Here is a 12,702-nt window from a genome sequence, read left to right on the forward strand (position 1 = left end):
TGCGACCCCACGCCAGGCCTCCCTGTCCATCACCAACTCCCAGAGTTCACTCAGACTCACGTCCATCGAGTCAGTGATGCCATCCAGCCATCTCATCCTCTGTCGTCCCCTTCTCCTCCTGCCCCCAATTCCATTACTGTTATGTAAAATCAGTTCCTTTTTTTTTTTAAGTTGAATATCTTAACATGCCTGACTCTTGATTTGTTTCTGTATGAAGCAAAAAACTTTGACCTTTTAGGGTTCTAATTTTGTGGCTGACCCGAGAAGTTCAGAATCAAAAGTAGGCAGCGGGGGGACTTCCCTGGTGGTTCAGTGGCTTAGACTCCTAATACAAGGAGGCCCAGGTTCAGTTCCTGGTCAGAGAACTAGATCCCACATGTCGCAACTAAGAGTTCACATGCCAAAACAAAGATTGAAGACACCATGTGCTGCAACTAAGATATGGCGCAGCCAAGTAAATAAATATTTTTTAAAAAACAGACAGCTGACTCAAACGTGGCCAGCCCCAGTGTAATTGGCAACCATGGCGAGAGTTGACTTTTTATCTACATACTGCAGTGAGAACAGGACTTGAATAAGTGCTAACATGGAGGTGGCAACAGTTGACCTCTACCCATCCTAGGTGATCAGCTGGGACTCTAAGAAGATGACATGTTAACAAAAGAAAAAGAGTTTATCAACTAACACACACAGCACACATTATCCAGGAGAAAACTGAAATGAAGAGCGGCTAAAGCAAGTAGCCTAGAACTGCAGCCTATACATCATCTTCAACAAAGAACAAGAAGTTGGTAGAGAAATGACATAACAAAGGAAAGCTGTTTTAGGCTTCCAAGGGCAGCAAACTGGAAGGGCAGCAAAAGGAAGATAAATACATGAGAAGAAACTAATAGAATAAGATTTGTTTGCAGATTCCCCTGGTCCTCATATTTTGGGGTGACTTTACCTGACTCCAAGGAACCCCTGATGAACCAAGCTATTAGTTATTGGTATTTGAGTGTTATAGTAATAGGTAAAATGGGTACGTGAGTCATTTCACTAGAAGGTTTTAAAGAGATGTACGCTTATTTTGGTGGTGGTTTAGTCACTAAGTCATGTTCGACTCTTGTGACCCCATGGACTGTAGCCCTCCAGGCTCCTCTGTCCATGGGATTTCCCAGGCAAGAATACTGGAGTGGGTTGCCATTCCATTCTCCAGGAGATCTTGCTGACCCAAGGATCAAACCCCTGTCTCCTGATTTGCAGGCAGATTCTTTACCAACTGAGCCACCAAGGAATCCTTGTACATTTATTTTAATCGATTCAAAAATAAAAGTCTATGCAAAAGCCCAGTCCTCTAAGGCAGTAGTCCCCAACCTTTTTGGCACCAGGGACCAGTTTCATGGAAGACATTTTTTCACAGACTGGGATGGGGGGATGGCTTCAGGATGATTCATGCACATTACATATATTGTATACTTTATTTCTGTTACTACATCAGCTCAGGCATTAGATCCTGGAGATTGGGAAACCCTGCTCTAGGGGGACCCTACAGAATGTCTAGAGCTCCATAGAAGACAAATTTTTTGAAGAAAGTAATATCCCTCTTTATTAACCCCTAAAAAGCATTATCTCTACTGTTAGGAATAATGTAATACCACTTCATTCTTATTATATATTACAATCATTAAATATATATGAAAACATATATAAAAATACAAATGCTGCATGCCGACTTCATAATTTTGGGGTAAATCCATAGACTGAGTCAGAACATGCATACATCATTTATAGCTTAACTGTTCATTTATACCTGAAAAAGTTTTCATTAAGCACACTAATAATTTTCAAATGATGTAATAAAAATGTGCTTGCAGTATTTGGCTGAATTACATTTGGGAAAAAGAAGCTAGCTGTTTCACCTATTTCAATACTAGTATGCTTTGGATCATATTATACATGTACAGAAACTTAGAAGATCATAAATCTCCCAAAAGAAGACATTATTTAGTCTGTGTCACTGGTATGTATGTATCTGTAAAACATTTTAACACTGCAAACATCAGAAGTTTCAAGATGGGGCACTGGAAAAGGTATATACTCTACTACAATGATGCTGAATACTTCTTCACAATGCTTCTTCATGATGTCAATCAACTGGAAGTGGGAGTTTATCAAAGAGTTGCTTGATATCCATCATTTCTTGGTGACATGAACTGGGTTTTTCAGGTTACATTGGCTGGGTTTACCAATGTTTTTAACTTTTCTACAGTAAGAGAACTGACCATTAGAGCAACTTAAAGGTAGTAATCTCCATGACCCTGAAGACAGAAACGTCTCTATTAGCACCACTGTTAGGACCCTTGTTGGAAGTCAGCAACTGAACGCAGTGATACCTGCCAGTTTCTGCTGAATGCTAACAGTGGTGGACAAAGATAAAGCTCCTACCTGAAAAAGGCCTACCCAAAATAATAATCTTAAAAGGAATGAAGGAATACTCTTCTTCACCTCTTGCTCTATCAAAGCTTTTACATTTTCTGCTGCCTGTTTAATTCCAAGTTTATCCTCCTGTTGAATCAAGCCCAATAATATCAAACCAAGAAGGCACAGCCATGTTCACATTTAATGTAACAGATTAACAGACACATGCAGGTAGGTGTTTTTGATACGTGAACTTCTGATACCGGCAAAGGCTTCTTGCCCACCCCCACCCTGCATCTCCCCATCCATGCAGGAAAATCACAGCAGTGGGCTTTCTGGAGTGAGCAGGGTGAAGAACCAAGCAGACACACCTAAGGCTGGAAAGAAAGCATGGTCGGGCCTCCTGCAGCCCCAGGTTAAAAATCAAGGATCTAGGCCAGTGGTTTTCAATCTTTTTCCCATATTGGAATCCCCTGGGGAGATTTAAAAACACTCTTGACTGGACCCAGAGTTGTTAATTTCATTGGTCTGGGTGGTAACTTTAGCACCAGGATTCTGTGCCCCAAGGTCCCCAGGTGATCCTAATTTGCAGCCAAATTAGAATTCCAGACTCCTGGTTTAGAAGAATGTTTATCACACTTTTGCTTGCATCAGAATCAGTTGCAAGGCTCCTTAAAGCAGGGCCCCACCCCCAGAGTCTTTGATTCATAAAGTGGGCGGTAGAGCTCCAAAATTTGCATTTCTAACAAGATCCCAGGTGATGATATTGATGGTCGCTAAGGGACCACGTTTTGAGAACCAATGGTCTAGAGCAGCGCTATCCAAAAGTAACGTGAGCTGTATATATAGTTTAAAGATTTCCAAGGAGCCAAGGTTTTTAAAAGTAAAAAAAAAAAAAGTTGAATTTTATTTTCATCATATATTTTATTTAACCTAATACTGTATCCAAAATATGAGTATGTCAATTTGTTATCAATGTAAAATTAATGACATGTTTTACAGTTTTCTTTTGTACTGTCTTTGAAATCTAATGTGTATTTTATACATAAAGCACATCTCAATTCTGACACCAAATTCTTATCAGAAGTACTTGTTCTCTACTTAAATTTTATAAAATTTACAGTTGAAATGATAGATGCATATACCCAAGTTGCTGCAAACATACTTGAACTTTTTAAAAACTAAATTGAGTTTTATATTTGAATTAAAATCTTCTTTTCCATACTTGAAAAATCTAAGACTACTTGGTCTACTGAAGGTTAACCATTAACATTTCCTACCTGGGACTTACCAGGTAGTCCAGGATTAGGACTTCATCTTTCAGGGCTGGGGTTATAGTTTCAGTCCCTGGTCAGGGAGCGAAGATCCCACTTGCCTTGCAGCCAAAAAAACCAAAACATCAAACAGAAGCAATACTGTAACAAATTCAATGGAGACTTTAAAAATGGTTCACATAAAAAACAAAACAAAAAAACATTACTTATTTGTATAGGTAGTTTCCAAATTGGTATTGAATTATGTTCCTAAAGTTCAAGTGTAAGTCAATGATTTAGAAATCATATTGCATTTTTCGTAGCCATAATACAACAAATGCTTCCATGCTAGTTTTAAAAGCCCGTGCATTCACACTTAGACACCCAGTCATGTCCAACTCTTTGCTACCCTTTGGGTTGTAGCCTGCCAGCTCCTCTGTCCAGGCAAGAATACTGGAGTGGATTGCCATTTCCTTCTCCCCTTAAAAGCCCATTAACACATAATGTTGGAAATATCATACAAAGAATAAAAGAGTCTTCCTAAAGTTTTTTAAAAATAAAATATTTCTGAATAAAATGTCTGACAAGTTCCAATTTAATATTCCACGAGTAGAGTTATCTATCTACCCTGGGGAAATATAATAATAATATAAACATTTGTTTCTCAGTAGATATGAACTATATCATTTGCTTTAAAAGGCAGAATCAACTCTAGCACATCTGGTTTGAAATAATAATTGTTCTATCTCACTACATACATAAAGGGCATTCATACAACCTGGGCCTTAAAAACCCCACAGGAATATTCCCAAATGCGAAATATAGTTCAGATTTTCTATCCTAAAATTAAAAATAAAGACTAGTTCTAAATTTAAATCCTCTTGCTCAAAATTCTCCAATGGCAACCACCTCACTCCTAGTAGAAGCCAAAGTCATTAGCTGACCCATAAGGCCCCATAGAAACTGTTCCAGTCCCTTTATCTCTGTGGCTTTATTACATTTATCTCCCCACTCCTCTTTCCTGTTGTTCTAACTGACTATGACTGTCTTACTTTTCCCCAAACAGAATACACACATCCCTGCCTCGTGGCCTTTGCTCTTGCTAGTCCTCCTCTGGAGCACTTGTCCCCTACATATCTACATGGTTTCCTCAGTCCCTTCAAGTCTTTGCTCAAGTGTCATTTGTCATCTGAGGCCTTCACTAACCATGCCATGGAATACAGCAATTACTATTCTTCCTTTACACATCTTCCTTACTCTCTATAGGTCCTCCTTACTTTTCTCCACAGAACTTTTTATATTTAAATATAATATGCAATTCACTCATATGAATGCTCACATGTCAACTCCATAACAATGGTGATTTTACATCTTTTGGTCTTTTCTGTGACACCTATCACTTCTTTGTTCCAGAACTCCACATAAACAACTTTTCTAACATATTTCATGATCTATTTATTCATACACACTTTTCTGTCATGAATATTTATTTGACTATCTTCTTTAAGTCTTCAGCATAAAGGGCATAGATCCTTTCCTCTTTGGCAAAAGATTTATCTAGAAATAATTAATGAGCCACCAGAATTGGACATAGAAAATTCAACATTTAAAATAATCCTTGGTTTTCAAACTGTTCTTGAAAAATTTGCTTACTATATTCCTACAGAATGGCATAAATTTGATTGAGACTGTTCTCTGATGAATACTCATTTGGATTGTACCATTGTATAATGTTTTAGCACCTTGTAAAATTATATATACTGTCAATAAAATTTCCGTGCATTAATAGCATATATTGTATTGTTTGGCTTCCCTGGTGGCTCAGTTGGTAAAGAGTCTGCCTGCAATGCAAGAGATGTGGGTTCAATCCCTGGGTCGGGAAAATCCCCTGGATAAAGAAATGGCAACCCACTCCAATATTCTTGCCTAGAGAATTCTATGGACAGATGAGCCTGGAGGGCTACAGTCCATGGGGTCACAAAGAGTCAGACATGATTGAGTGACTAACACACACACAGGTGACTCAAGTGGTAAAGAATCCACCTACTAATGTAGGAGATGCAGGAGACATGGGCTTAATCCCTGGGGTGGAAAGACCTTCCTGGAGTAGGAAATGGCAACCCACTCCAGTATTCTTGCCTGGGAAGTTCCATGGACAGAGGAGCCTGGTGGGCTACAGTCCATGGGGTCACAAAGAGTTGGACAAGACTGAGCACACACACATATTTACTGTGTTATTTAAAACGTAAATTTATATATATTATGAAAAAGACCCAGCTCAATATTTTTGCTATTCATTTTCATTGAATTAATATTTTACTACTTCCTTACATTTGCTTTACTCAACCTAGATAAAAACTACCTCCCATCATTGTCAAGAATAAATCTATATCATTGCTTCCAGTGAAAAGAGGGTAGGTTAGAGTAGTTGACAGCTGTCCAGACACTTCTCTTTGTCTTTCTCTGTTCAAGTACTCTCAGGCTCTCTCCACGGGCTCTCATTCTGGGTTAATTTGGGTCCTCACGGCATGGCAGCCTCAGGGCAGTCAAACTGCTTATTTGGAGATTGAAGACTTCCAGCACAAGTATTCCAGAGTAGAAAAAAAAAAGCTCTTCCTTTTGATTATTTACCCTTGTCCCTTCTCCAGACTCTCTTGACGTAGTCACAGAAACCTATCTCAATGGGAAAAGTGCCAAAGCCACACTGGAAGAAGAGCATGTAGACAGGAGATTTGCTGCAGCCATTTGGGAAATACAACCTGCCACATAGGAGCGTGAAGAAATCCATTAGACTCCTGGTTCCCATCACTTTTTTTAGGGTACTAGATCATCTAAAATATGCAGTGGGTGGTACATAACTTGATACATACAAGTTATTGACACTGATTGAAAATGTGCATAAGGAAACAAGTTGAGAAAAATTTATTCCAGAAAAGTAAACTAGAGGCTAAGCCATACTTCAGTTTAGATACAGACCCCAACCCTTACTCTATCTTCAGTACATCAGATGTTGGAGTCACCGATCATTATCGTGAATACAAGATTTCGAAGTGCTTTCTAAAATTGTTTTCAACGTGATTTAATGTGGTATATTTTCTTTTAATATTTTGAAAAATGACAGTTTATAGAAAATATACACATTAGTGCCAGAATATTAAATTAGCTATAATACACTATTCTGCTGCTGCTGCTAAGTCGCTTCAGTCATGTCCGACTCTGTGCGACCCCATAGACGGCAGCCCACCAGGCTCCCCTGTCCCTGGGATTCTCCAGGCAAGAACACTGGAGTGGGTTGCCATTTCCTTCTCCAGTGCATGAAAGTGAGAAGTGAAAGTGAAGTCGCTCAGTCACGTCCGACTTTTTGCGACCCCATGGACTGTAGCCTACCAGGCTCCTCCATCCATGGGATTTTCCAGGCAAGAGTACTGGAGTGGGTTGCCATTGCCTTCTCCATACAATATTCTACAATACTTTAATTATCTTAAGTAGTTAGGAGATTACTAAATGAGGCTCATTTCATAGACTGTTAACAAGCAGCAGTGAAAGAATTATTTATTAGAAACCAAAGATATTGGGGTCTATTAGGAACCATGTATTGGTTTAACTGTAGTAAGAATATCATATTAAAAGTAATACTGGGGATGTCCCTGGTGGCCCAGTGGATGGACTTCACCTTCCAATGCAGGGTGGCAGGTTCAAACCCTGGTTGGAGAGCTAAGATCCCACATGACTCAGAGTTAAAAAACCAAAACATGAAGCAGAAGCAGTATTGTAACAAATTCAACAAAGACTTAAACCCTGACTTTAAAGAGTTGAAATTCAGCCTACTAAGGCCAGGGTCTACCTTTAAAACACAAAAAGTAATACTGAATACTAAATGGATAGAGTTTTTTTTTTTAACTTGGAAAACTCTGCTCCCAAATTGTTGATGATTTGTTTTAGTTTATGGTTCTGTAATGTATGAAGTTTGTATAAAGAGTACATATTACTTTTACATTCAGAAAAAACAAAACTTTAAACTTTGGAACATACCCAGTGGGTATCTATAATTAAAACAATATACTGTACAATTTTAGGAATCTCAATTTTCTTCTTTGTTCCAAAGGTAAATTGAGACAACAGTTTGGCATTATACCACATTACAGTATGGATACCTGAAATCTCTGCTTGCCAGGAGGCACTAAAGCCAGCCACATAATGCGACTCTGAGACAAGGAGGATAAATTTCATAATACCCTCCTCTGCCAAACACCTGTGTGAATCCACCCTACTTGTCTAACTTTGAAAAAGCTGGACTAAAAACAAGCCAAAAAAAATAAGGATTCAAATTTAAAGTTAAAAAGCTGTGTAGAAAGGTAACCATTTTTCATAACACTATATATTGAATTTACCAGTTAACCCTGACTCACCTAAATAACAGATTATCACAGAATTAAGTGAACAAATAATTGATTTCAAATATAACATGAAGTTCTATAAATGACAATATTATGTGACTTTTTCCTTCTCAGTAACAGAGTTGGACACGACTGAAAGCGACTTAGCATGCACACACACGCACATCTGCTTCATATTTTGAAAAACTTGATGCTACAGTTAGAGAAAATACATATCAAATATGATTTATTTTCAAGTAAAGTTTTTCAAACACAAAAAAAGGATTCAAAAAACTACTTCAATTTCTCCTTTTAATGAACAGCTAGTAATTGCTTTAAAATTGCCATTCATCCTTGACAGTGTGTTAAATTATTTGCCTTTGTAGCTCAAACAGATGTTAGAAAATAATGAATAAAAAATCACACAAATAAAAGCTACTCTAATTTTTTTTTTGCTTTATCCAACTTGAAGTTTAAAAGAATAGTCTGTGTTTTTGGAGATCAACTCAAAATACATTGACCTCGTTAATTTGGAGCCCATGGGCTGTATCTAGTGGTTAGCATCTAGTGATCTGGCAGAAATATAACTAAGCCAGCATTAGGCACCAACTATCAATCTCTAGAAGGCAGTGGCACCCCACTCCAGTACTCTTGCCTGGAAAATCCCATGGACGGAGGGGCCTGGAAGGCTGCAGTCCATGGGGTCGCTGAGGGTCGGACACGACTGAGCGACTTCACTTTCACTTTTCACTTTCATGCATTGGAAAAGGAAAGGGCAACCCACTCCAGTGTTCTTGCCTGGAGAATCTCAGGGACGGAGGAGCCTGGTGAGCTGCCATCTATGGGGTCTCATAGAGTCAGACACGACTGAAGTGACTTAGCAGTAGCAGCATCAATCTCTAATGGCACCAGAAACCTGGCATTTCAAGTCTAGTCCTAAGCTGAAGCTCTAATACGATGGCAGAGCTCCAGACCTCCTGGGTTATGGGAGAGGGAGAAAATGTGCATGAAAGGTTGTACTCAGGAGAGTTATACAAGAGATTCATTCATGACAGATGAAGAGGCTTGGGAGAAAGCACGTAGGCCAGGGTGGAAATGTGGAGTACTAAAATAAATTTCACTGTAGTGGAAATAGCAAGACCAAATCACTTTCCTAAAGACATGGCCTAGTTTCTATAGGGACATTGGGAATCTTTGGGCAGGAGGAAAAAATTTTGCATAGATTCAGTAGGAGAGTTATGAAGTCATTCTGAGGTTTTGAAAATAATCAGGCTTAAAGGGGAAAGGTGCAAGTTGGTAGATATATTAGGAGGTTGGGGATTTATTCTATGCTCATCCCAACCTCCTAATATATACACACTACTATATATAAAATCGATAATCAACAAGGACCTGCTATATGCACAGAGAACTATACCCAATATTCTGTAATAACCTATATAGGAAACGAATCTGAAAAAGACTAGATATGGTAATATGTATAACTGAATCACTTTGCTGTACATCTGAAACTAACACAACATTGTAAATCAACTATGCTAAGTCACTTCAGTCATGTCCAACCCTGTGCGACCCCAGAGACGGCAACCCACCAGCTTCCCCTGTCCCTGGGATTCTCCAGGCAAGAACACTGGAGTGGGTTGCCATTTCCTTCTCCAATGCATGAAAGTGAAAAGTGAAAGTGAAGTCGCTAAGTCATGTCTGACTCTTTGCAATCCCATAGACTGCAGCCTACCAGGCTCCTCCATCCATAGGATTTTCCAGGTAAAAGTACTGGAGTGGGGTGCCATTGCCTTCTCCTAGAGGGTATCAAATAGGGAGAACTCACACAAAGGAAACCACTGGAACACAAGACTCAGCCATCACCCAACCACAGTAGCACCCTGTGCAAGACACCTCATCCAAACAACAAACAAAACAAAAATACTAACCCAATCATCAGCAGACAGGATTACCACCTCACTCAGCCTTGCCCACCAGAGGATAAACAAACAAAAACTCAACACAAATCTCATGCTATACAAAGCTCACACAAACCACTGGACCAAACTTAGGAGGGCAGAAACCAAAAGGAAGAAAGAATTCAACCTTGAAGCCTGGGAAAAGAGACCTCAAACACAATAAGATAAAAAAATAATAATGAAAAAGCAGAGAAATACTATACAAACGAAGAAACAAGTGAGAAGAAGTCCAAATAAATGAAGAGGAAATAGGCAAACTACCTGAAAAATAATTCAGGATAATGATAGTAAAGATGATCAAAAACCTTGAAAAAGATATGGGGAAAATGCAAAAATCATTTAACAAAGATCTAGAAGAATTAAAGAATAAACATGCAGAGAACAGAATTACTGAAATTAAAAATACTTTAGAAAGAATCAGTAGCAGAATATTTGAAGCAGAAGAACAGATCAGTAAGCTGGAAGATAAAATGGTGGAAATAACTTCTGAAGAGCAGAATAAGTAAAAAGAATGAAAAGAACTGAGGATAGTCTCAGAGACCTCTGGGACAATATCAACTGCACCAACATTTGAATTATAGGGGTCCCAGAAGAAGAAGAGGAAAAGAAAGGGTAGGAGAAAATTTTTGAAGAGATTACAGTGGAAAATTTCCCCAACATGGAAAAGGAAATAGTCAATCAAATCCAAGAGGCACAAAGAGTCCCGTACAGGATAAACCCAAGGAGAAACATGCCAAGACACATACTAATCAAACTAATATAGACTAAACACAAAGAAAGAATATTATAAGCAGCAAGTGAGAAGCAACAAGTAATATACAAGGAAACCCCATACGCTTAACAGCTCATTTTTCACCAAAAACTCTGCAGGCAGAAAGGAATGGAAAGATATATTTAAAGTACTGAAAGGGAAAAATCTACAACCAAGGTTACTATACCCAGCAAGGATCTCATTCAAAATTGATGGAGAAATAAAAAAGCTTTTCAGACAAGCAAAGTTAAGAGAATTCAATACCACAAAACCACCTTTACAACAAATATTAAATGGACTTATATAGTCAAGAAATACAAGAGAATAAAATAGGTCTACCCCAAACAATTAAGAAAATGGCAATAGGAACATATATATCAATAATTCCTTTAAATGTAAATGGACAAAATGCTCCAGCCAAAAGATATAGGGTAGCTTAATGGATACAAAAACAAAACCCATATATATGCTGTCTACAAGAAACCCACTTCAGACCTCAAGACACATATAGACTGAAAAAGAGAAGATGGAAAAATATATTCCATGCAAATGGGAAGCAAAAGAAAGCTGGAGTAGCAATACTCATATCAGACAAAACAGACCTTAAAATAAAGAAGATTTCAAGAGATAAGGAAGGATATTAAATAATGATCAAGGGATCTATCCAAGAGGAAGACATAACAATTGTAAATATCGATGCATCCAATATAGGAACACCTCAATACATAAAACAAACACTAACAGACATAAAAGGAGAAATTGACAGTAACACAATAATAGGAGACTTTAATACCCCACTCACGCCAATGGACAGATCATCAAAACAGAAAATTAATAAGGAAACTCAAGACTTAAATGATACATTAGATGAGATGGATTGCATTGATATCTTCAGGACATTCCATCCAAATGCAGAATACACTTTCTTCTCAAGTGCACATGGGACATTCTCTAGGATAGACCACATCTTGGGTCACAAATCAAACCTCAGTAAATTTAAGAAAATTGAAATCAAATCAAGCATCTTCTCTGATCACAATGCTATGAGACTAGATATCAATTACAAGAAAAAAGTTGTAAGAAACAGAAACACATGGAAATTAAACAACACATTTCTAAATATCCAAAAAGTTACTGAAGAAAACCAAAGGAAAATTTAAAATTTTCTAGAAAAAAAATGACAATGAAAACATGACAACTCAAAACCTATGGGATGCAGCAAAAGCAGTCCTAAGAAGGAAGTTTATAGCAATACAATCCTACCTCAAGAAATAAGAAAAACATCATACAGACAGCCTAACTTTACACCTAAAACAACTGGAAAAAGAAAAACAAACAAACAAACAAAAAAGAAAACACAAAATTAGTAGAAGGAAAGAAATCATAAAGATCCAAGTGGAAATAAATGAAAAAGAAATGAAAGAAACAATAGTAAAGATTAATAAAAAGAAAAGCCGGTTCTTTGAGAGGATAAACAAAATTGAAGTACCTTTAGCCAGACTTCTTAAGAAAAAAAGAGAAGAATAAAATCAACAAAATTAGAAACGAAAAAGGAGAGGTTACAACAGACAATGCAGAAATACAAAGGATTATAAGAGAATATCATGAATAACTATATGGCAAGAAAATGGATAGCCTGGAAGAAATGGACAGATTCTTAGAAAAGTTCAATCTTCTAAGACTGAACCAGGAAGAAACAGAAATTATGAGCAACCCAATTACAAGCCCTAAAATTGAAGCTGTGATCAAAAATCTCAAAAAAAACAAAAGCCCAGGACCAGATGCCTTCACAGGAGAATTCTATCAAACATTCAGAGAAGAGCTAATGCCTATCCTTCTAAAACTCTTTCAAAAGATGGCAGAGGAAGGAACACTTCCAAACTCATTCTACAAGGCCACTGTCACCCTGATACCAAAACCAGACAAAGACAATACAAAAAAAGAAAACTATAGGCCAATAT

This window comes from Bos mutus, chromosome 9 (genome assembly GCF_027580195.1).
Source record: "Bos mutus isolate GX-2022 chromosome 9, NWIPB_WYAK_1.1, whole genome shotgun sequence".
NCBI lineage: Eukaryota > Metazoa > Chordata > Mammalia > Artiodactyla > Bovidae > Bos > Bos mutus.